Source organism: Aythya ferina (assembly GCF_964211825.1).
Source record: "Aythya ferina genome assembly, chromosome: 2".
NCBI classification, from domain to species: Eukaryota; Metazoa; Chordata; class Aves; order Anseriformes; family Anatidae; genus Aythya; species Aythya ferina.
In genome coordinates, this window is record NC_140297.1 from 154,163,687 (window position 1) to 154,186,956 (window position 23,270).

Genomic DNA, 23,270 nt, shown 5'->3' on the forward strand with positions numbered 1-23,270 from the left:
GGGAAGTGTGAAAACAGTATACTGTTAACACAGCCAAGATGAAGTTAAGTGAGGGTTAGATGCAAATGCCAAGTATATCATCATTTCAGAAAAACACAGGCATTTCACAACATCTGTGTTGAAAAATAGAGTTCTCATCTGACAAAAGGAAGGGATAAGCTGCAGAAGACAATGATAGCGTGCGCCAAAATAAAGTTCAGATCCTGATTCAGAAGGGCGTCCACCCGGTTGCCCCACAACTGAGCATGAGCTAACTCAGACCAAAATTGTAAATTTTGTCTGCTGTGGCTACGCATGATGAGGAAGCAGCAGTTGTCTTATGCATTCCCTTCCATGATTCACTGTTTCAAAGAATAAAGGTATAATAGGGAAGAAAATAATTGACTATTAATCTAGAACTACAGCAAAGAGAATTCCTACAGTATAGCAAGCCCAAGCACAGACACAGATGCAATATGCAAGACAGACTTAGCCCCTTTCTTTCATTAATTCTCCAGAAAATACACCAGCAACAACTAAATAGTGAGATTGCTCACTGTTATTTGCCATAACTGATGTAAATGCAGATATGAATCAATTATTAACACAGGAACAATATCCAGAAATTGCATCACAAATTGCACACCTACAACGGATTTCACAAGTTTTTCTCCAAAAGAGAAAACTTCAAGTTGCCTACAACGTCTAAGATCACCCTATTCCAAAATATTTTCCTGCTAAAATTTAGTGCTGTGAACTGTAAATACATAAAATTGAAGTCGAAAAACAGTAACAGAAACAGCACAGCAAGAGCAGCTTGGAAATTGGTTTCACTTTCTCAAGGCTTGACTTGGGCAGATCCAGTAAAGATGAATGCATTCAGAGCTCCAATGCAGCAAGACTGCAAACAGCAGCAAGTCAGTGAGTACATGCTTCACAAAAGCACTCTCTGCAGACCCCATTTCTGACTCCAGTGAGTACAAGTTTAAAAAGTAAGACATCAGAAGTCATTACAACAGAAGATTAGAAAGAGAGCTTAGAACAATGCTAAGCCTATGCTTGTTGAAGAAAAAAAAAATTCAAACTAGTTACCAAACAGAATCCAGAAATATCTTACATTGAAAGTGGCTTCTGGACATCACTTAGAGCAAACTCCCTGCTCAAAGGAGAACTGAATCTGAAGTAGTTAGGTTGCTCATGTCTTTTCCACTCAAATTCTGAGCATCTCCAAGGACACACAGATATTTCACAACTTCTCTGAGCAACCTGGTCAAGTGCCTGACCAGCCACAGACTGAAGAATTTTTTTTTCCCTTACAATTTATTGAAGTTTCCTGCTGCAACTTGGGTCCATTGCCTCTCATCCTTTTGCTGTATACCTCCAAGAATTATCTGGCTTCTTCTCTATGATTCATTAGGCAATCAAAGGCAGCAGTTAGACACACACCCTCCCCTCCTCCCCAAGCCTCCTCTTCCCTCTGGCTGAAGAACACAGTTCAGTGTGAAGAAATCATGTATTTATAACACACCTTGTCTCTCTACTTAGTACAACTACATACCCAAGAAGTTACCCAGTCAAATTAAGTCTTTATTTTAGGTAACCTAGGAAATAAGTTCTGCAGTACTCAGTCATCTTTGCTGCCAACTCAGGGGCAGGAACTGGCTGATCCAAGATCACTTTGCTTTAGAATTTAAAAAATAAAAATCTTTCTGTTATTAAGAACTTAAATGAATTGTCCTCGTAAAAACCCCAATACTAGGTTTACCTGCAATCAAGAGCAGAAAAAGGGAAAAAGAACAGTAGCATCCTTACTGATATAGTTTTTTTCTCCCCTCTCAGCACAGACACTTAACAGTTTGTTGCTATTTAACATACAGCCATACATGAACTGCAGTTTTTTTTTGTTTGTTAAAAAAAAAAAAAAAAAAAAAAAAAAAAAAAAAAAAAGATTTTAAACTTTCCTAGCAGGAGAGCTACATCAAAACACATTGACCGGAAGAGAAACATGAACAGTTGGAACTATAAGCTTAGGAGAAACATGAGTACACAGAATGCATTGGGTCTCCTTTCACAAAAGTATTCAATGCCTTTGCTTATTTTCCCATTGAAGTACTCCTTCAGATTTGTCCAGAAACGTTGATTATAAAAGCTCAACAGGTTTAAGATTTAAAACAAATACTGCTGTTTGCAATACAGGTCTAATTTCACAGCTTCAGCTGTTCAACTTCCTCTTTGGTCCCTATAACATAAAAGAGATTTTTGCCTGATTCCTCAGAAAGAGCTGCAACAAAATCATATCATTTCATCCAGGGTATTCTTGGAGATGCTTTACTAGAAATTATTAAAACAAATCACTTCACATAGGCTACAGGTACCTCCACATGACAATTCATCTGTTTTATCTTGAGAGTCTTCCAATTCCAAATCTGTACCCACAGTGTCTTTTCTTTCAAGGTAAGAAGGATCTCTGGTCCAAAATTATGAAGTTGTCTGCAGAAAGCGAGCTTGTGGAAGGCATCTTTGAGTACAAGACAGAGATGATCTTTCAATCTGGAACATACAAGGAAAGTTCATACTGCTGAATACGAAATAATGGATCTGATAATGTCTTAATGACAGCAGAAGACAGACACAGGAGGGCAAAAACTAACCCTAACACTTGTCAAGAAATAAAAGCATAAATTTAACAGATGTTCTTTGCAGTAAGAGCTCTACCCTTAAAAAGTTAAGTAATTATTTATTTTCTGGTTATTTAAAAACAAAAACTGAACAAAAACACATACACACTATGCCCACTACGAATTTTGCGAAAACACTGAAGTCCTCCCTGCCTGCTGACTCAAATATAGCCAAGCATGAATGGAAAAACCTCCCCTAAAAAAAAAAAAAAAAAAAAAAAGCTACAGATGTCACTTGTTAGGTTACGCTGTTTTCTCTTCACATCTCCCTTTCCTCCCCCTTTGTTTTTTAAGCAGATATCAATTGAGTCTGGCGTAGCAGACTCCAAAACAATGGCACATTTAGCACACTTCATCTACTGACTTTTCATTCACATTTGCAATTATAATTCTCTGGTGATATCAGCTGCCAACAATAGCCCTCTGTACCGCTGACGGAAACAAGCTCAGAACTGCAGTGAGAAATCCATGCTGCAGTCCCACTGCTTACTTTCGCTGCCTGAGGACACCCTTGGATGCTCTGTAGACATCAGAAATCCAACAGTTAAGCCTACACCATATTACCAGATAAGATGGTAAGTAAATACTCAGCTTGGGCCAAGCCACCAAGAGATCCAGAGGCTACACAACACAACAAATGCTTCTGTTTTAAGAGCAGCCCTGCATGAGCATATTCTAACCTTTTCAAGCTTGTACAGCCACAAATATGACAGATTCTGATGTTCCCTCGGCAGTAATTTCAGTAAGCAGAGCCTGAGATTGTTACTGCAGCCTGGTGAAAGGGCAGTGTTGCAACAGCTCATTTTCCTTACTGGATGAAGTGCAGCTCAACTCCTCCACTGCGCTTGAACCTTGAAGGAGATCAGACTGAGAAGGGATCTGCATGAAACTGTAAATCTTAACCTTGCTCCCAGCAAAGCATATACAGGATTTTTAATTACTTCAAAGAAAATAAGCTCAACCCAGCAAGCATGCAGGTCAAGAACATCAGATAAGTGTGTGGCATTTGCTATTACAAGTTCAAAAAAAAAAAAAGTTAATTATTTGTTTTGCTGTAATACCCAAGAGGCCCATTCATTTAAGTGCCCCTATACAGCCTGCTTCCCCAAAGGAAGCAGTCCACACAGGAACAGCATGTAGTTGTGGCATCCATTTGAATATCAACCACCTCACAAACAAAAATCATACAGCAGCAACAAAAATAACTTTAAGAGTACTTGGAAGGTCTCTCTAAAGGTAGGATTTCACCAAGTTGCTTTCAGGTAATACTAACAGTAACTGAAAAGACAACACATTGCCAAAACAGCTCATTTTGAAATTTCTCCAGAATCTCAAGTCAGTCGTGCATAGGATCTGGCAAATATCTATAATAAATGCTACTTTCATAGCCTTGCAAACACTTGTTCGAGAATCAAGCCACCTCCCTATACAATTTATAACACAATAAGCAGTAAGCTATACCCCTGACATATTTATAGATCAGTAAAGTCTATCTGGTGATTTTGAGTCATATTTCCTCACTTGGAGCAAAGTAACATTTAGTTACTGGACTACAATAAGAGAAGGCAATCATTACTCAGTTGTTGCTTGGAGAAGACAGAAGCAACTTTTAGCTGGATTGTGTTTTCTACATCACAAAAACAATCTTTTTTATGCTGTTGAAGACTTTGCTTAGCAACTACCAAATGCACAAGCCTTCTTTTTCTGTACTCTAGACAGAGCTACCAGCATCATCGATACAAAATGTCACGGAATTCACAGAATTCCATGTGACAAGCACAAGAACCACCAGACTCCCATCCAAGGAAGTCAAAAGAGGGAACAGAGATTACCACCAGCTTCTGGAAGACACATTTGAGGCACCCACGTAGAACAAGCTCCATGTGGAGGTTGCCAGAGTGAGCGGCAGCACTTCTACCAACAGTCAGAGACCCTGATAAACCCAAGCACTGGGCCAAAAGAAAACCCATCAGGTTCAAGAAGGAAGAGCACAAAGCTCTGCACCCAGGGCAGAATAACCCCAGGCATCAGCACAGGCTGGGGAAAGCTGGCTGAGTAACAGCCCTGCTGGCAAGGGCCCAGAAGCTGGGGGAGAAGCCAGCTGAAACGGGAGCCAGCAGCTCCCTGCAGGGAAGGGAAAATGCACATGGGCCTGTGGGTATGGGACATTGTCCCCTCTCCACAAGGACCCTATAAGCAGTGGCTGTAGCCACCAAGAAAGCAGCCGTCACAAGACTCAAGCCAAATGCTTTCTCAGTATTGACATACAGAATAATCAAAGGCCCCAGAAGGCACTGCTCTCGTCTCCCACAAAAATTAATTTTTAAATTCCTACTCTTAAACAATACACAAGAAAGGTTTACATTTAGGGATAGTTCTCTATTCTCCCCATTCTCTCGGGAACCTGCTTTGGCAGGTTGGACCCAATGATCTCGAGGTCCATTCCAACCCCTACAATTCTGTGATAAACTACAGATTTCATGTCTCTGTTTTCCCTACTAGGTCTCAATTTTGTTTCCTCACAGTAGCAAGCCTGGCTTTCCAAACCATAATAAACTAAATCACAGAAGATTGATTGTATTACTCTCCGTACTGTTCTTCTGTCACACTACAAGAAATTGACTGATGCGCAGAATTAAACCAATAAATTAGCAGTTTAGGAGTACCTGTGGAGCAGAGGAACTTGTTCCTCCTCCTACTAACTCTTAGGACCTCCTGGATTAAGCAACAATTTGATGCAGTGCACAGAACAGCTTGGTGAAGAGAAACTTCAGTTACTCAGACCACACCACAATCCTGCTCTTCGGATATTCATGGTCCAGTTAACCTTGAATCACCTCATGCTGTCACTGAGTTTCAGAATAAGAACAAGATGTACCCAGTCGATAGACAAGCAGCTAAAATGTACTCTCTTCCTTGCATCGACTTTCTTTTCATACCTTTCAGTGAACCAATGGATTCATCTGAAAGAAATTCTGCAGGTGGCATAGCGCGACAGGAGGGGATCTGCAAAACAAGGCGGTTTGTGCTGAAGAAAGTGCTCAACTTACATTTAATCCATGAAGTTTTACTCCCAAATCAACTCTAGTGCTGTCTGTGGTTTAAGTATCATTTATCTGAATGTATCATTCAAACCAATTTTGTTTCATCCAGAAGGAATTGGCTTTATATGCTCCACAGGAACTGCAGAACTGTGACTGGAGACCACCAGAACACAAAATGGCATTCCTGATCCCAACTAAAACCAGTGCAATCCACTACATCACCTTTCAACTACTGCGCCAGTTGAGTCAGTTTAGCGAGATGTCCAATAAATGCCAAAATAAATGGCAGGAGAAGCACTTCACATAAGAAATCTCTCCTGAAGTAGTAAGACATTGGACTGGGCTGCAATACAAACTTGAATACTATCCTAATGCAAGGGTTCGTTACGCAGCAATTTATCTAAAAAGCTGGAAATTTACAGGTCCATTCTTGGGTTCATAGTGATGTCTGCAATATCAAAACCATTCTAAACCTGCATTGCCAAATGCCATCCAGTCAGAGTAATGTCTGTTTGGAGAGCCCTGTTCTGAGCAGGATTTCCAAGAGCTGTGTGAGATCTGCTACAAATTATACTGGGACTGAATTTGGGAAAAGTGTTCTCTCAAAGAGAAGGAGGTAAACTTCATATTCTCCCCATCTGCTTTTCATATGAAACCAGCCAACCAAACAGGGAAAACACAAACTCACTTCTGAAGAGGGAAAGCACGATTAGCAGCAAGGAACGCCACCACCCAGCCTACAGTGAGAAGCATTCTGCAGATGAAAAGGCAAAGTTACTCCAAAGTTCATCCTGAAGACGTTTTTACTAGCTAAACTTTAAGTCACAGAAGCCAGACACTTGAAATGTCTGCATGCCTGCAAAATTCAGAGCAATGTATGAAAGCAAAAGTTGTGTGATATGAACATCATTCAGTGACATTTAATGGTGTTTATTGGGCGGCAGCTGCACAAGGCCCATTCCAAACACACAGACTACTAGGATGCTCACACCAGAGTCTGACTACTGATGCACTTTCAGGATGGTTTAAATTGATCACGGTAAGAGCATAGTAGCAGAAGAGTAGTCTTGCTAGCTCTCTTCTGGATAAAGGATTCCTGTTTCCTCCACTGTTAGAGATTTAATACAATTCTGGTGCAAGTTATTGGACCCTGGTGCAAATTATTGGACCAGACACTGTATTTAGCTGCAAACTAATCCTGGGAAAAAAAAAAAGATCAGTTTTCTGCTACAGCAGGTAGCTGGTCTCAGTTACTACAGCACGACACCCTGTGGTGCTGGCAGGAAGAAGCCACTGTTTGTAGTTCCTGGGGGGCAGGACTCTGTTTTGGTAAGAATACAGCAAGAAATCAATATAGGTGACCTGTGAAACCACAGCAAGAACCTGCCCCCACACCACAGCAAACAAAACAAAACAAAACAAAAACAAAACAAAAAAAAAAAAAAACATGAACTTGGTAAAGCCACACTCCCTTAAAAGAACAACTTTATAGCCATTTAAGACCCAGCATCAGTACTTCCAAAGCTTGCAACAGGAAACACGTGTAAAACAGCAAGTTACCTTTCACTCTCTGCTTCCAAGTTCATTGCAATTGCAAGCCTGAAAATTGTCCTTCAACATTTTTTGGTAGCACTGCATCACGTTAACGTGCAGCTGTCCCCCAGACCTCTATGCCAACAGTCAGACTCCACCTCCATGGAAAACAACTGTATAAGACGTGCATGGCAATCACCTTTCATGCTGGAGGGCCTATTTTCCTACCAACCATCTGACCTCCAAGTGAGAAGTCCATTTTACGCTACCGATGCTCCACCTGCTGGTATACGTGTAGCACAGATGAGTCCACAAGTACTCTGACCTTGAGGAAGACTACAAAAGAAAGGCCAAATAAATGCAACACCAAACAGAAAGACTTCCAAGCATTCCTAAGCACCTCAAGCACCAAAGGCAAAAGCTCCCCTGGAGAACTTGGCAGTGCAGCAGATTTCGGAATGCTACCCTTCCTAAATAATATGTAGGAAAGTTTCTAACCAAGAATGTGGTTTGATCCTCCTTTAGCAGCTATTAACAAATGAACATAAGTTGCTTCATTAGGCCAAGGGCACAGGTTGGAGGAGAAGTTTGCCCAAGAGATTCAAGCCAAATTCGAAGAGGAGCTCCCACACAAAAAGATCATTAAGTCTCAAGGTTCTATATGACGAATTTGATTTTATCAGGATTTATGAAGTGAACTTTCCTAGAGGACAATGATCTCATTAAAAAGAAGGCCTCTCTCCAACACAAATCACAGAATGGTTTGGGTTGGAAGAGACCTTAAAGATGACCTAGTTCCACCCAGCTGCCATGGGCAGGGACAAAATGAACTACAAAAGAAAAAAAGAGAAGAAATTACAAAAAGTAGTAATGCTGCACATATCAACTCGTTTCATCACATTTGTATGTAAACACTAACATGCCTACAAAAAAGAAAAACTTCTTACAGGGATCCTATCACACTCAGTTCATAAACTACTTGCCATTCCCTGGAAGAGGTTTCAAGCCCGTAAGTCTTATTTCACTTACTGAAGGATCTGAACACTGTCTTCATTCAGCTTCCCACAAGCGCTATCATCTACGATCTGTGTCAACTGACACCCCCCTCACACGCTTTTGTTTTTTTAAAGCAAGCCAAAGAAACCAGGACAGTGAGGAAAACTCCGAGTGTTCAGAGACTCACTCAACTTATAAATCAAGCTGCCTTCTTCACCTTGTTCAACGTATGTTTGTTCTCAAGTGCAGGACAAGTTACTGAAAGCCCTTTTCACAGACCCACTACTTTTATTGTCATTTTAGTGACCAATTGCAAATTCTCAGTTGGTTTTGCAGAAGTTCTGCACTTCAGGCAGGAATTAGCGAAAACCATATTCGCTCTCCAGACATGTAAAAACATCAAGAAATTACTAAGAATTAGTTCAGTTTCAGAAGTCAGTTTCATGTGGAGCTTGTGACCTTCCCCTCTATGTGAAGAATGAAGATGTAACTGAAACTAGAGAAGTGAATATTAGCCCCCTCATTTCCACAGCAAAGATGTTCTGTGAAAATAAGTAAAAATTAACCTGTTCAATGGGACACTTCAGGAAAGGCTGCAAATATAGGCTTCTAATCATCATATAAAATAAACTTAAGCACCATTAGCACACCAAACCTCATTGCCTTTGCACAGACCCAGTTAATTGCCTTAGACTTCACTTCAGTGCAAGAAAATTAGTACTACACTTGGCAATATTTGCCTTAAACTTTCCATATGCAAACAAAATCTCACATTTAGTCTAAATCCAGCTTTATGATACTATTCAAAAGCAGAATGCCTCAAATGAATTGTATTTTCTAACTCACAGCAGTAGCTTGAAGACAGAAAACATCACAGTTATCAGTAACCTGCACAACACAGGGCTTCAGTCTCCACTGACCTAAAACTCCTACCTGTGCAAATATTTAACTAGACAGCTAAAATAAAGTTTGCTTCGGGGGGGGAGGGGGGGAAGGGAATGAAGAATGACTGAAGCCACAGCCACATAGTTCTACTAACAGCTTACTGTTAAATAGACTTCTACAACACTGCAATTATACTCTATCAGTAAACTGACATAAAAGTAGTATTCATTTTCATTTTAAGTAGCTGATTTATGAAAACTCACGATTCTTTTTTCTTTTTTATTTTTTTGTGCAGTTAATGATTAACAGTCTTTGAGAAGTGCAGCAGAGATTTGGTTTTATTGGGATGCCTGCTATTCCTATGTGAAATTTACAGGTAATACTATGCAAAGCAGCAATTCAAGCTGTGTAAACACAGGTCCCCTTTGTAAAATTTAGATATAAGCAAGAAATCAGATATCAACCACAATGATAAGGAAGTTCACGCTGAAACTTCTGTAAGAAAGAGAGGCAAATAATCCAGCAGTTCTTCCTGCTCCTCTAGTATGCAGCTTCATGCTAACACTCAAAATCACAACTTCAGTTTGTTAGAACCAAGGATGGTTAAGTACACAGATTCATTTCTCTTTCCTGAGGTTTTATTGCTTCTAGTTAATATTTGGCACAGCCTGCCTTTTAACTGAATCACCAGGTTAACAGATCCTGGGGCAGGGTGCTTATCAAGACGAGTCATTTGGTCACCAAATTCAAACTGGAAAAAAAAAAACACCACATTGTAAAAGTTGGATTAGGTTTTTGAACCCAAAGCAGTCATACAGGCTGAAATCAAATGCAAAATGCCAGATTAGACAATCATGCCTAATCACACAGCAGCTCAGGATATTAACTATTACAGCCATTTGTAATTAATTGCATTAAAAGCATCAGATCAGCTGTGGCAAGCCACTTGACAAGTTACAGAGAAATTAAAAAATCAGAGAGGGAAGAGACAAAGTAAACAGCTGGGTATTTTAAGCAAATAAAGTTTCTCAAGTTTCCTTGTTAGAAGAATCTGTCTTATCTCACAGCTGATTCAAGTTCTGAACACTGCAAGCTCTGTTTAGTGTCAGAGCCTTCTTTTCCTCGAGAAAGCCTACAGACACAGCACACCCATCTTCATAAAGCTCTCGGCATCACCTTAACTTTCCTTGCCATTTCCTTGAAGCATTCCCCGGATACCTTGGGAACAGATGAGGGACAGGTTGTAGAAGAATTAGCTTCCCCGATACCAGAACATTCCCAGTGTTCCAGTGACCTGAATCCACCCCAACGTGCCTGATCCTGTCAGCAGACAGCTTAGTTATCCCACAGCAAAGGGCTGTGTGAAAATGGAGGTGTCCTTGACCTACAGAGAGACTGGAGAATTAGGCTCACCGAGCTGCCATCAGGAGAAACATTCTTGAAAACACTGCCTTCCTCTCCCCAGATAGCAGACAGTCCCGTCTGAAACTAATATTAAAAATGAGTTAGCTGGGTTTCTTGTCTTAACCTGATTTGGCAGAAGAAGTGTGCTTATTTATCCTTCTAGAAGTGAATGTAATGTTGATTACTCAAAAAAGTTTTAATGGTTAAATCTCCAAAATATTAATTTTAGATAAGCATTTTTCCTCATTGTTGCCCCTCAATGTACTGCTTTGGGAGTTGCATTTATTTATAAGCATGGTCCATATACGATCAGATCATTTATCAGTAGGTTTTATGATATATTATTAGCACTGCTGACATGTGCCCTGCACAGGAAGCTAGACACGCTCTCGGAAACCAGGAGGTTAACAAAACACATTACACTAAGTACACATGAGGATGTTGTAAGAACATTTTAAAAGGATGATGCATATCAAACATGGACCACTCAGCAGAATGAATATGAATAAAAAGAACTGCCTTTAAGCATGGAGGTGCCCATCTCCAGGAAAAGCCACGAACAACTTCTGCAGCTGCAGCCAAAGCACCAGTAAGTACAAGAAACACAGAAAAGAAGCTAAGAAGAAAAAATATACTTAACCAAAAGCTACCCAAAGTTAACACTGACATGAGGCTTTTGCTCTAAGCACTCCAGGTCCAGTATCTGAGACACATCTTAGAAATTCCAGGTAACAGCAGCTGAACAGCTAGAAAGGTCACCATTAAATGCAAGAGCAGAGTTCTCCATCTGTTCTAATTTCCCCTTTTACTTCCAATTTCTATTTTACTAACTAACTCTGTCCTCTGTTTCCCTCTTATGCAAACACACGGTGCCAGCAGCCCTGAGCAGTCAGTACCCTGGGATGTATGCTTAGGAAGCTCACACGCACAGAAGCATTTTCTGCCAAGCCACAGAGGGTCAGCAGGGCATCTGCTGTTGCCAAGCATCAGCTTTGGGAAACAGTAGTAGTTTCCAGAAGGTACAAATTCGAGTCCTTTCTGGAGATTATCATCAACAACACAACACATCTCACTACTCACCCGAAACTGTGGGCTCTCACCATGACTTCTGCACGTGAAAACACTCAGTTTGTGCGTTAAACAAGCCAAGCAATACACTGAACAGCTTAAGACAACGCACAGAAAGAAAAGAGTTCAGTCTTCAAAAACGTTTAGAAAACACTTTGAGCATCAGAACAATGATGACCCTGCATTTGGCTGAGCTGTGCTGTATCTGCAAAGAAAACAATGAAGTGAATAGATGGAGAAAGTCCTCTGAGGTTCATCTGGCATTTTGATTTATTATACTCATCTCAAGCCTCCAGCGTTCACTCTCCACACAGCTCTTACACAGCAGAAAGATCTGGTTTGGACTAACTTGTTTTATTTCTATATTCTTTGTAGAAATGCCAGCGCTCTTACAAATGCCATTAATAGCACTTCCTTATCTAATGCAGTGTTGATTCAGTGTGAAACATCGGAATTAAACAGCCCTTCAGTAGTTTAGCTTCCTCATTCCCACACGATCCAATATGCCCCCAGACAGGAAACAGATCTTAGCTAGGGCATTTCTTGTGAATATTTTAAATCTTTCTCCTTTATCTCTCTAACCTTCAGTTCTGCAGAAAGAGAGACCTTCTGCCCTCAGCCCTCCTGTGCAGTCAAGCTCTTAACTGGTGTCATTCAGATCGAGGCATCGTAAGACGACAGCATCCAAGGAGCAAACTGATATTCCAAAAAGAGTAACTTCAATCATAGAAAACTTATCTGTACCAAGTAATCTGCTAGGCTTGTGCTCCTGCTAAGTGCCAGCTTAGATGGAGCGATTCCCTTTTGTTAGTAGGGCATTCTCCAGTTGGACCAGCTCACAGCTGGTGTAACTTATCGAACCCTAAAAAAGAAAAAAAGCAGGAACATTGAGGCAGATATTTAAAAGGAAAGATCAAGATTGCTGCTGCCTTACTGAAGTTACTGCTAGGCACATCACCAGGAGCTCAGTGTATCCTTACACCTGCAGGCCCTTATTAGTATTAGAAACTGATACCATAAACTTCCTGAAGCAAGAACAGGGGTGGGGACGGCGTTTCTGCTTCTGGATATTTTTTATTATAACACCTAGCACAATGCTAAGGGTTAAGGGATCTACCATCCCTCCCTACAGCCATCCCTTTGTCCTAGTGCCTCCAAGCAACAATCTGGCAGAGATCAGGGCGCTAGGCAATGCGCACTCGGGCAGTATTCTGGTCTAGGGAGTTTTCAAACCAACTGGGTAAATTAAGCAACCGAAGTGGCACAAACAGGCCTTGCAGTCTCTAGACTTCTTCAGAACAATCTGTCATCAGGCAGAAAATCTGCATTATCCAAGCACTATGATTTGAGCGTTTTCTTAATACTCCGTATTACACGTGCCAAAGTAATCTGAATAAACTTGCAGGTGAAGGGTACAAACTGGGTTTTATACCTGTTTTCTCCCAGCTCCTAAAGCGATGACCGTCCCATTCATCCCAGCAGCCGTGCTTCCGCCACTACCTATGGTGCCAGCTCAGGATTTTACCTTTCCTTTGCACAGATCATAAAAAAAAAATCCCTATCACTTAACCAAACCACAAACGCAAACAGCACGGGCGGCTGTGAAGTCTATTCAGCCTGCTCTCAATCCAATCACTCACCTGTTCTGCACTGACTGCCACCTGCCCACTCCTCCTCTCGGCTGCCTCCAGCACAGGCACTGTACCAGCTCACGAGCACTTTTTTTAGCACCTTACCTTCCTGCACACTTCTGCCAGGTCACCGAGATGTACCGTGAACAACCTTAATTGCAAGATTGCTCCCCGGGGCTCACCAGTCACTGCATCTCAAGGAGACCCCAATGGAGAGCAGGCTTTGCTATGCAACTCTTCAAAGAGCTAATCGCTATACATTTCCTGTCTTAAATATAATTTATTTACATCCATAATTCATGTATATAAATGTAGTTATGTAGATATTTAAGCCAGGAAATAGATTCAAGCCCAAATCAGCTGCTATTCACATTTAGCCTCCCATTTAAACAGTGCTATGAGTCCTAATATGGGTACTAATCACCCCAAAATACGTACATTTATGAGAATAACCACGTAGGTATTTTTATTTTAGGCAAACAATCCTCTGCCTCATGTTATCTCCAGCAGCTCTCCGACTGCCGTGGCCAAACCTTATCATGTGTTGAAAAGGGATTAATTATGCAGTCCCAATCTGGCCCTTTTATTAGTATCAGGAACGTTCGTTTCCGACGCTGTACATGACAGGCGCTTCAAACTCCATCTGGCTTTATGATTTACACCAGCAGCTTCCGTGCTAGGAGTTCAGGAATATATTAACTGCGCTGATCTCCTTTTTTCTCTCCTAAAAAAATTAAAACTTTTCAATAAAAGCCTTAAGTGGGAAGGGACCTGTACGTACCTATTAGCATCTGGAAACATCGGAAGTAACAAAGAGAAGTTCCACGCCTCTTTACAAAAAGAAACTTCTTTCCCCCAAAAAAGAAAGCAGGAAAATAAATCCAGAAGAGCCTTCACTTCACTTTGTCTGCCACTGACCTTTGGACCTGACACCCACTGCATCCTGTGGGAAACTTGCTCCAGGAGCCAGCTCTCTTAGAAACATTTCAGCAGATTTAAGCATCCAGAATAGATTTTGTCTACGTCAACAAAGCGAAAAGGCTACTGAGTAATGACAACATATAAGTGGACCTGGATTTTCACATAAATATCCATAAAGCAACAAAATACAGTGCCATGCAATCCTGAATGTACACCACACAGGTGGCTTTTTCAATAATTTTTACACTCTTGCAGCTGCTGCGAGTCTGCTAAAACGCACAAAACTATGCTTCTGCACAAGGTTTGAAAACAGATTTCATATCCTCAAAAAAAATAACAAAAGCACTAAAAGAAGCCAGCGCATTCCCAGATTTGTGTGATAAAAGCAGCAGAGATGATTCAATTCCCTACTCAGAATGAAAACCTAAGTCCCTCTTAGATGTTTTGCCAATAATTTTCCTTAAACTCTGCACGAACCACTTGCTTACAGGAATTTGTTCAGCTTTTGAGCGTCTGCACCTGCTCCTGTTCAGAGAGCCGGTCTCCTTGTCTTGTATTCCACGCGGCTCCAGCACAATGAGAAATTGTTTCACGGCTACGGCACAGATCACATGGGGGAAGCTACCAGAGAGATTTCTGTGTTCCTCCCACAGCCTTTCCACATGAGCTTTCCAATGCAGCACACTTCTCCTCCAGCCAGCCCCCCCGGCCCTGTGCTCAGGAGCAAACTTTCCCCAAACAAACCCGAGAGCCAGACAAGTGCTCACCAGGACAGGTGAGCAGGAATTTGGCTGCCTCACGCTCATGGAGTGACAACAGAGGAGACGAGTATTTAAGAAGTGGCTTTTTAAGAAGTGGCTTTGCTTTGTAACTGAAGCATTAGGTTCACCTTCTTTTTGAAGATTGCAATTCACCTTGAATCCAACAAGAAACCACATGTTCCTGCAGGATTTTATGCCAGATAGTTTCAGCTAGATTTAGAAAGGAAGAAAAACCAAAAGGGATGTTTGTTCCTGAAGCCTTACGATGGAAGGTTTGCTTCAAGCCTACCCAGCTTCAGTACCCTCAGTATGCACGACTAAACACTAGCTACAAGAACAAGGTTAAAGCATTGGTCTACCTGAAAGCATCTCCCAATTTCTTCCCAACACCTTATAGCAAGAAGAGCACAGTAACAGTACATAAGAGCCTCTCTTTTCCAGTCCTAAATATTACTGAAGCCACCGCTGAAACCCTAGTCCTTTGGTTTCCATGCCTGTTTTATCAGCAGCCATCAGAACAGCACTAGTGGTCCATCTGTGTGCAATGCAGCTCAAGCCTTCTGCCCAGTACCTCCTCACTCACCTTTACACCTCCAGCGCTGCCTTGCTTCCATGCCCGTTACCAAAAGCAGCAGGAGGAGCTGCATTTCTCCCAAAGTCACTCCTCTGCTGTCCCCGAGGAGGCAGGCATTACGCTCTTGGCATCGACCTCTCCCTTCAGCTCGCAAGAGCTCTGTGTGCAGACACTTGAGCCAGCGAGCAGCCGGTAAGTGCCCCGCTTTCGGGGCACACAGTAAGGTAACAACGATTTTCACGCATGGGAGCAGGGACAGGATGTGCAGTGCGAGCTTACATAAGGCGCACGGCGCTGCTGGAAGCAGCAGAAGCAAACTGAACAAGTAGCTCTGCTGATGGCACCCGGCTGCACGGGCTTCCCACATGCCAAGTTGTTCTGCTCCTAAAAGCGGCATCCCTGTTTGGAAAACCCGACAGTTTCCTCCGTTTGCCTGAGGCCTTGAAAAAGAAGTCGTTCTCAAACCCCCGTGCTTCTTACTGCTATTAAAATGAGAGATCAGAAACAAGCACAACAAGAAGGCCGCGTTTACTGCAGTGTTTGTAAGCAAGAATCTGAAGGAAAACAGAAAATGCAGCGGAGGACTGGGAAAAAAAAAAAAAGCATGTGACTGCGTACACAAACACTTGCTCCTAATACTTGCTGAAAAAATAGTTCAAGCACAACTTATCTGTGTTGAAATGTGACCTCTGCAAACCTGCTAAGGTCACTGAGACTTTGAGCAGTTACTCAGCGAGCCCTGCTTGCATAAAGGAAGATGCCTAAGGGGTGGCTGCGAAACTGGGTACGCGATTTTTCCAGGACACCTACGTGGTATGAACTAATGGCGTGTTGCCATTTAGCTAGAGCAGCTTTCAGTTTTGTTGTTAAAAAGCTAGAACCAAATCATGTGTTGTGCTTACCTCCTCCTCCTCAGCGCAGTGTTCCTGCTCAATGCTATGGAAGTCTCACACCAACTTCAGCAGACAAGTGATAAGCCACAGAACAAATTACTCGCGAAACAGCACCCAAACTTCAGATATCAGGCAATTAGCGCTTCTGCCTGGCACGTCCTTCCACGACAGATTTAAAAACAAGTAATAAAAGAACAAAACAAAGCAAAAAGCTACTAGATGAGTAATCCAGCTGCTCCAGCTTGCTGGAAGCAGAACTGCAGGGAGGGAAACTCAGCTCCCAGCTCCGTGCCCGGCTGCACTCACCTGTCCCAGCGGCGGCTGCGCACCACTGCACAGCAGCATGAGAACCACCACCAGCAACTCCTCCACAGTTTTCAGATTCCTGCACTGAAGGGCTTGCCTATGGCACGCTTTAGACATTGGATTCTCTACACAGAGCATCATGTAACAGGAGAGGGAAAATGTTGTTCCCCAAACTGAGCTACTCAGTTTGTTTTTGTTGACGCATGGAAGGAATTTGTATTTACTTGTGAACACGGAGCCTGCCCGAGACAGCACGGAGTTAGTGCAAGGACTCAGCCCCGGCAGGTACAGCTAAAGGCATCACAGTCACTTCCCAACCACTTCCTAAAGTCATTTCTCCATTGTATTAATACATGGCCAGATATATCTGAATGCTTCCCTTCTAATTCCCTACCCCAACACCAGCCCTACCACACAGCTCAGAGATAAATCAGCCACGTTAGAAATTCACAGGGCTTCCTCAGCAGTGGAAGGGGACACCAGCAGCGTCCTAAGCGAGAAGGAGGAAAAAAAAAAAACACAAACTATTTGCACTGCGCAATGGCAGCTCTTGAGACGCAAACTGGAGCGCGCTCCACATAAAAGTATGGAATATAGGATGGCAAAACACCGCACAGCAGGCAGCAGCACACGTTATAACGTGCTTTTAGGAGCAGGTGCCTGTTTCCACCCCAAGATTAGCTACTACAGGAAAACCTCGCCCGCAGCACACAGACCTGGCCACGGCGCCCGTGCCATTCCCGTACAAACACCGGCGCTATCTACCTGCTATTGCCGTAGCAGATAAGCACTTCAGTCATCAGGGTATTTATTCAGCACTTCAGTCATCGGGGTATTTATTCACACCGACTCTGGAAAGCGCTACTCCTTCTGACTGATAAGCAGATGCAGAACGAGGGATCCAAGGTCACGGAGTCAGCCCGGGACCAAATAAGAACTTTACCTGGTTTTGCCTCAGCACGACTAATGCTTCCTATTAGCAAACCACTCCTGCCCCTATAAATCAACCCCTGAGTGCGGGGACAGGGGCAGCACCGAGCCCCCCATGCTGACAGCAGCCTCATTCCTGGGTTTTCTAGCAAGAAGCATGCCCAGGGCCTGGCTGCATGCAGCCACAGCATCCTCCTCCAGCACCGGGGGGGGGGGGGGGGCGGAAAAGGGAGATGCAGAAACACCGAGATAGGGTTAGAGTTATGTAATTAGGCAGCCTGCTCGCCTTGAGGTACAGGGTTTTGGCTAGGAAATAAAATAAATAAATAAATAACAACAACAAAAAATAAAAATAACAGCAGTCCTCACGGAGTTGGAGCTCACCATGCTACAGGGTGCAAGGTGCTGGGGGAGGTGACCCTTTTTGGGGGGTATCCTCCTTTTTGGGGGGGCTCCTCTTTCTCTTGGGAGTCTCCCCTCTCCTGGGGGGGGTCCCTCCTCTTGGGTGGGGGGTGATCTCCTCCTCTCGGGGGCTCCTTTTTGGGGGGGGGGGGTCTCCTCCTTTTAGGGGAGATGGGGCTCCCCTTCTTGGGTGGGGGTCTCTCCCTGTGGGGGGGTCTCCCCTTTTCTTGGGGGGGGGGTCTCCTCCTCTTTTGGGCTCCTTTTCATTGGGGAGGAGGTCTCCTCTTCTTGGGTGGGTCCTCTCCTTTGGGGTGGGGGTCTCCTCCTTTGTGGCAGGGCCTCCTCATTTTTGGGGGACATCCTCCTATCGGGGGGGGGCTCCCCTCTTCTTGGGGAGGCCTCCTCTTTTTTGGGAAGATCTCCTCCTTTTGGGGGGGGGGGAGTCGGGCTCCCTTTGAGGGGAGACCACGACTCCTTGCGGCCCTCCCAACCCCCCAGCCCCCCTCAGGGAGGCCCCCCAACCCCTCAGCCCTCTCCCAACCCCCCAGACCCCCCCCCATCGCCCCCAAACCCCCCCATATCTCCCCAAACCCCCCCCATATCGCCCCAGACCCCCCCCCAGCCCTCCCCAATCCCCCTCCCGGTACCTGTGAGAAGCGGCAGCGGCGGGCCCCGAGCAGGGGCGGCCTCCCCCGGCCCCCCCAGACCCCTCAAACCCCCCCGGGCCCCCCCCGGCCCTCGCCTTTCCTCTGACCTCTGCCGGGCCTCCGCTCCCGCTCCCCGCCGCCCTTTGACGTCACTGCCATGGCAACCGGGCCCCGCCCCGCCCCGCCGAGGCCACGCCCCCTTTCGCCCTCCCTCCCCCGGACCCGCCCTCGCGGGCGCACGAACGCGCGCGCGCGCGCTGAACGAGGGGGGGGCGGGGCTAAGCGGAGCCCCGCCCACGCGGCTGGTGGCGCGCGCGGGAGTGCTGGGGGAGGGCGGGAGCGCGGCGTGCACGGGGGGTGCGTGGTGCGCAAGGGTGGTCGGGGTGCGGGGGGATTGCGTGGTGGGTGGGGGACGTGCGTGGTGCGCAGGGGGTGCTCGGAGTGCAGGGGGCATGCGTGGGGCATGGGGGTGCTCGGAGTGTGTGGGGCGTGCATGGTGCATGCATGGTGCATGCATGGTGTGCAGGGGTGCTCGGAGTGTGTGGTGCGTGCATGGTTCATGCAGGGGGTGCTCGGAGTGCGTGGGGCATGCGTGGGGTACAGGGGTGCTCGGAGTGTGGTGCATGCGTGGTGCATGTGTGGGATGTGCGTGGTTCACAGGGGTGCTCGGAGTGCGTGGGGCATGGGGCTGCGCAGAGTGTGTGGTGCGTGCATGGGGCGTGCATGGTGCATGCATTGTGTGCAGGGGTGCTCAGAGTGCATGGGGGCATGCGTGGTATGTGTATGGTTCATGCATGGGGGTGCTTGGAGTGTGTGGTGCATGTATGGTGCACACATGGTGTGCAGGGGTGCTTGGAGTGCATGGGGCATGCGTGGGACATCACAGTGCTCAGAGTGTGTGGTGCATGCATGGTGCATGCATGGTGTGCAGGGATGCTCAGAATGTGTAGGGGTATCTGTGGTATGTGCATGGTGCATGCATGGTGTGTAGGGGTGCTCGGAATATGTAGGGGCATGCATGGGGTATTGGGGTGCTCAGAGTGTGTGGTGCATGCATGGGGTATGCATGGTGCATGCATGGTGTGCAGGGGTGCTTGGAGTGCATGGGGGCATCTGTGGTATGTGTATGCTTTATGCGTGGGGGTGCTCAGAGTGTGTGGTGCCTGTATGGTGCACGCATGGTGTGCAGGGGTGCTTGGAGTGCGTGGGGCATGCATGGGACATAATGGTGCTCAGAGTGTGTCATGCATGCATGGTGAATGCATGGCGAATGCATGGTGTGCAGGGTGCTCGGAGTGTGTAGGGGCATCTGTGATATGGCATGGTGCACACATGGTATGCAGGGGGGCTTGGAGTGCATGGGGCATGCGTGGGGCATGGGGGTGCTCAGAGTGTGGTGCATGCATGGGATGTGCATGGTGCATGCATGGTGTGCAGGGATGCTCGGAGTGTGTGGGGGCATCTGTGGTATGTGTATGGTTCATGCATGGTGGTGCTTGCACGGGGGTTCATGCATGGTGTGCTCGGAGTGTGTGGTGCATGTATGGTGCACACATGGTGTGCAGGGGTGGTTGGAGTGCATGGGGTATCTGTGGTATATGTATGGTTTATGCATGGTGTGCAGGGGTGCTTGGAGTGTGTGGTGCATGCATGGGGTGCTTGGGGGCATCTGTGGTATGTGCATGGCGCATGAATGGTGTGCAGGGGGTGCTCAGAGCGTGTGGGGCATGCATGCTGTGTGCATGGTGCACTGGGGTGATCAGAGTTGAGGTATGTAGGGTGCATGAATGTTGCATGGGGTCCTCAGGGTGTGTGCTCTGTGCATAGTACACAGGGATGCTCAGAGAGTGTTGCATGCATGGTGCATGCATGTGCCTGGAGGTGCTCTGAATGCATGGGGGCTGGCATGGTGCATAGGGACTGCTTGGGGGCATGCATGGGGTGTGCATGGTGACTGCATGGTGCATAGGGGTGCTCAGAGTGTGTGGAGTGTGCATGGAGCATGCATGGTGCATGTGTGCTGCACAGGGGTACTTTGAGTGCATGGGGCATGCGTGGGGCATGCATGGTGCTCAGGGAGTACTCTGAGTGTGTGGGGCATGCATTCTGCAGGCATGGTGCACAGGGGTGCTCAGTGCATCAGGCATGTATGGTGCATGAATGGTGCACGGTGTGCTCAGGGTGTGCTGCATGCATGGCACATGGGGGTACTCAGTGTTTGGGGTATGCTTGGTGCATGTATGGTGCACAGGGGTGCTTGGAGTATGTGCTGTGGTGGTACACAGTGTGTGGCATGTTCCAGTGCACGGTGTGTATGATGCACACAGTGCACAGGGTGTGCAGTGTGCATGGGGTAAATGGCCCAGGGGGGATGTGGGGCACAGAATGCAGTCACTGTGTACAGCATTCATAGAGTACCATGCTCAGCACTGCAGCCACGACCAGTTTACTGCTTTCACCTCACAAGCCCTAGAAATAATTGCTAGCAATGCAAGGGGAAGGAGGGGTGGTGGAAGCCCTGAGCACGTGGGAAAGCACATTTGGGGCAAAAAAGAGTTCTTGTGAGGGAGGTGTTAGTGAGAGCAGGGGAAGAGCAGGAGCAGAAGGGAATCCTGCACATGGGCTGCAGAGCTGAGAGCAGAGCAATACCTTGAAGTGAAGGCCTCTAATCCTTTGGTGGATAGATAAGGATGAAGGAGGAAGAGAAAAAGACATTCTCACACTCCTCAGTGGAGTGAAACCTTATTCCTTCTAGCCCAGAGGCAGAAAGGAAATCTTAATACATGAGTTTAACACTTCCTCTTCCCTGCAGATGCATGCACAGCCAAGCTAGTGCTATGGTGGTTTGCCTACTCCTCTCCATCTCTGGTGTTCTTCCCTCTCCCTCGGTGTTTCAGCATCCCCCAGGGATCAGGCTGCTCCCCCCTCTCATGACTCGAAGCACGTTCCCATTGTTTGGGGAGCATATGGGCGATTGCGTCGAATTTTCCCCAAATATTTGGCGTAGATAGCACACATGTAATCCGTGTAACATATGGCAGGGTACGCATCGCAGTGCCTCAGTATGGCGTGTATGCATATTTTTTTAATGTATGTATATATTCTTTTCTTCAAACACTGTCAGCATGAAAAGGTTACACAGGCACAGCAAGCATCCTTCTGTGCAAGGCCGGCACAGCAGGCTCTCGGGGTTCCTAGCTTGTTTCACGGGAGGTGTGTGTGTTAGTGACACACTGCACGTCGTGAGCTCTGAGCTGAGATGAATATGCAGTCATGATATTTAAATACCCTCTCAATTAGCAGTCGCTCTGTGTCTTCCACGCTATATGCGGAATGCTGTGTGCTTCACATGCGCCACGTAGCTATTTATGTGCTCCAACGTTTTTGCATCAATTTTGCACCAATTTTGCATCAGAAATATTCATAATCCCCTCGAGATGTATCCAGCAAGCCCTGCCTGAAGGCGGATAGAGGGAACGGATGCTGTTTCCTCACCTTTGAAGCACAGGACACCGCCCTCCCAGAGCATTAACAGACCAGTTTAATTCCTATCACATCGAGATCAGGATCTGCAGAGAGCACAACTCGAACATAGTCTATCTTGCTTATTTGAAGGCAGAGATCCAGCAAGGAAATTATTTTTAAAAGAGTTTTTTAACTATCCCTGAAGTGGTGACCTGCCTGATTTTTCATCAACGTGCAACTTGCTGTTGCATTGCCACCTGCCAGTCAAACACTCAGATTGAAAAATAAGTTTTTAAACTTCCCAAATATCTAATTATTTTGAAATATACAACTACATCTACTTAAGCCAACCCATTTAGGCTTTTATTTCATTTCTAGAATAATTTGGTGCTATAAGCAGCCTGTCAATCAACACTTTTCTATAAACAGCTTTAAACGTTAATTTACAGAATAATATACAATGTTTAGCTGAAATAGCTGAAATTTCAGCACAAAGTCAGTCGCTGTCACACTGAACAGCATTTTTTGTTTTGTTTTCTGGTTTTGTTGTTTTGGGAAAACACAGAATAAAAGCTTTGAAACAAACAGGTTTGTTGAGCTGTTGTTGCCACAATGCCTTACCAATTTGTGCTTCATAATTAAAGCATCACGACGTGAGCCTTTGTATTTGCCCAGGCAAATATTTGCATGCTTTGATATTTAAGCCCCGCAGGCACACGCACCAAAATCCCCATTGAGTCAAATCAGGTTAAAAACTTGGGAAGACTTGCAAAATGCTGGGAAGGCCATCTGGAAATATGGCACCAGGGATGGGTAAATGTGAGCCCAGCGTGTCCCCGGGTAGTGGCTTTGTCCCTGCACATCTCCCGTTGCCCTCCTGCTCTGCAAGAACAGCGCTCTCCTTCCCCCAGGGATCAGGTGTCCTTGGTGCCAACATGCCATACTTTGGCACGTAGGGGCACAGATTTTGGCTTCACCTTCATGTCAAAGCCGCCTACTTGGCATCTTTATCCCAGAAATCTTAAGGGCACCAAGGTGAGTGTGTAAGGACTGACAGGACCTGAGGAAGAGGAGATGGTGCCACAAGGCAGGTGAGGAGGAGATGGGGAAAGAGCCAGAGCTTCTGAGATATCAGAGCCAGTGCTCATTGCTT

At 45.5% G+C, this 23,270-nt stretch overlaps 1 long non-coding RNA gene across 1 annotated transcript; it reads right to left on the reverse strand.

The window, feature by feature from the left end:
* Nucleotides 1-2,421: 2,421 nt before the first annotated feature.
* Nucleotides 2,422-18,803, reverse strand: LOC311433102. The gene is made up of 2 exons (XR_014690568.1): nucleotides 18,760-18,803; nucleotides 2,422-2,529 (listed from the first exon to the last, which is right to left on the reverse strand). It is a non-coding gene; the product is annotated as an uncharacterized lncRNA (long non-coding RNA).
* Nucleotides 18,804-23,270: the final 4,467 nt, after the last annotated feature.